This window comes from Lontra canadensis, unplaced genomic scaffold, assembly GCF_010015895.1.
Source record: "Lontra canadensis isolate GAN:19392208 unplaced genomic scaffold, GSC_riverotter_1.0 scaffold3976, whole genome shotgun sequence".
Lineage (NCBI taxonomy): Eukaryota > Metazoa > Chordata > Mammalia > Carnivora > Mustelidae > Lontra > Lontra canadensis.
In genome coordinates, this window is record NW_022634957.1 from 1 (window position 1) to 2,899 (window position 2,899).

Here is a 2,899-nt window from a genome sequence, read left to right on the forward strand (position 1 = left end):
GGTGGGAGGTTGGGGGAACCAGGTGGTGGGTATTGGAGAGGGCACGGATTGCATGGAGCACTGGGTATGGTGCAAAAACAATGAATACTGTTACACTGAAAATAAATTAAAAAATTTAAAAAAAATTAAAAAATTAAAATAACAGCAACAACAAAAGAACTCTTCTTACCATTTTCATGTCAGACCTCACATTAGGACAATTTATTTATAGCTATAAAAATCAGAGAAAATGCTACTTTACACTTGTTATAAATTCAGATCTGGAGTTTTCATAGTAGATATGTTTTTCCATTTAGTGAACTAAATGCATCTCTTTATTTAGCTCATTTTAGAGTACCAGATGAAAATCTAATGCTTGTGAGTCAAGATTCAGTGTCAAAGCCTCAAGTGCAAGTAGAGAAAAAAATAACTCACAAAAGGGAAAGACGCCATAGTAAGTGTAATAATTATGAATAAATTTAAAGTATTTTAAACCCATCAAGATTTTTTCCTTTTATTCAAGCATATATATTATAGAAATTATACACTCTAACCCTAAAGTGTGAATGTGCAAAGATAACCAGAAAACAAAAGCAAAAGCTTTAATACCTTCAGATTGGAATTTCTAATCACAGCCATAGGACACTCACTCAGTATCTACCAAGGCCCAATAACTGCCCAATAGTATCTCAAAGTATCTTTCAGCTGACTCTGGGAGAGTATAGGTTCCAGGAGATTATGACCAATGGTCACTTCTGCCTTATGACTTCACTTCTGACACTTCAGCAGTGACCTTCTGACATATGCTCCAGTTGAGAAAAGTGAGAGGTTTAGTTGGGCCCCACACTATTTTTCACTGATTGCTGCAAGGTATGGAGTTAATTAATTCAGACAATAAACTAAGTTGAAAGTAACAATTACATCCTTATTCACTTGCTGTGACGATATAAGCAAAAGTAAATATAAAATGGTACCAGTCTTTTATATTTCAACCAGCCAATATTTCAACCAGTGTTTCATTTTCCCATGAAATGACATCAGGCAAGCATCAGATGTATCAATGCAGAGGGGTGAGAAATATCTTATTGTGTCTTACACATACACACATATATACATATATGTATGTACCACTATCTACCAGTATAGTAGTACTCATGTTATACCAATTCTGTACTTGTATAGATATCAATTTATTTGTCCAATACCCTATGCTTTAACATTTAGGTGGCTTTAAGTGTTTTGCAATTACAAATAAGGCTGTAATGAATAAACTTTTGCATGTAAGTTTTCATTGCTTGCTCTATTATTGTGTATCAGCCTGAAGAATAAATCACCCATGAAACCTGAAGACTAATATAAGATCTATTTGTTGCTTAGGCATATTTATGAAATAATAAGATAATTTCAAACAGTTTTCATTTCATAACAGTTCTAACATTATAATTTACTTAATGATTTTATGAAAATGAAAAAAATGATACTATACACTTGTTATAAATTTGAAATCTAGAGATTTTACAATGGATTTGATTTTCCATTTAAAGGACTAAATCTATCTCTTTATATAGCTTATTTTGGTGCACCAGATGAAAATCCAGATGTAAATCCAGAGTCATCATCAAAATTCCAAGTGAAAGTAAAGAAAGAAATAACTTCCAAAGAGGGGAGACGCAAAAGTAAGTATAGTAATTTAAATTTAAATTATTTTAAATTAACCTCATCAGAAGATTTCTTTTGGTTCATATTTATGTATGTATTTGAACACATGTTTTATAGAAACTTTACACTAAGATTTTTTTTTTTTTGAAAGGGATCACAAGTAGGCAGAGAAGCAGGCAGAGCGGGTGGGGGAAGCAGGCCCCCTGCTGAGCAGAGAGCCAGATGTGGGGCTCTATCCTAGGACCCTGAGATCATGACCTGAGCTGAAGGCAGAGGCTTAACCCACTAAGCCACCCAGGCGCCACTACACTCAGCTTTAAAGTGTGAATATCCTAAGATAAAGACAAAAACAAAATTAATAACTTTTGGCTGGTATTTTCATGGTCAGTAATTATTAAGTACTATGATAGCTTCTCCACACAGACTAATGAAAATTGTTCACATAATTTTTTTCACTTCACTTCCATAGGAAGAAAATTTGATAATTTTTTGGCATATCTAGAAGTTCCATTACATTTTTTTTTTATTTATTTAGCATTTCCTCTTGAAAAGCAAAAAAATTATATGATATCACATGAAAACCTATTTCCTGAGAAGAAAGTTTTATTTTCAAGAAGCCAGTTTCAAACTAAGAATGAAGCTACCAGAAACATGAATCTTGATAGTAAGTAATTAAATATAAATCTTATGAATTATTTTTAATTAAATTCAGAGGAACACTGTTTTGGGTTTAGAATACATCTTCAACAATATGTTCTTTGGTAATTAGTCCCATCAACACTTTATATCTTTATTGATGATTTATCTGTTTGTTTTATAATTATTGAATTAGATGTGTTAAATCTCAAACTGAAATTCTCTTTTTCTTGTAGTTGTGGTTATGATTTATATCTTATGATACTCCATTATTTATGGCATACAGGTTTAAGATTGATAATGTTCTTGGAGGACAGATCATTTTGTCTTAATGAAAAGACCCACTTTATCATTTTATAGTTTTTGTTTATTTTCTTTTAAAACTACTTTTCTACTATTAATGTAGCTCCACAAACTTCTGGTTGATATTTATATCATATATTTTTTTTCTATCCTGTTTCTTGTATCTATGATTTTGCTATATCTCTTGTAAGAAAATTAGAGTTGCATATATTTTAAATGCAGCTTGATCCTTATCTTTTTATTAAATTGCGATCATATATAATCTAGTTATTTGTATTTTTAGGAGTAATTACACCATTTAATTTTGTTTCTTCTTATTTTT

General features: G+C 31.0%; 1 long non-coding RNA gene across 1 annotated transcript; it reads left to right on the top strand.

Moving 5' to 3' along the window:
• The first annotated feature begins 324 nt into the window (after nucleotides 1–324).
• On the top strand, nucleotides 325–2,293 carry LOC116863858. Its single transcript, XR_004381871.1, has 3 exons — nucleotides 325–433; nucleotides 1,548–1,655; nucleotides 2,174–2,293. It is a non-coding gene; the product is annotated as an uncharacterized LOC116863858 (long non-coding RNA).
• The last annotated feature ends 606 nt before the right edge of the window (nucleotides 2,294–2,899 follow it).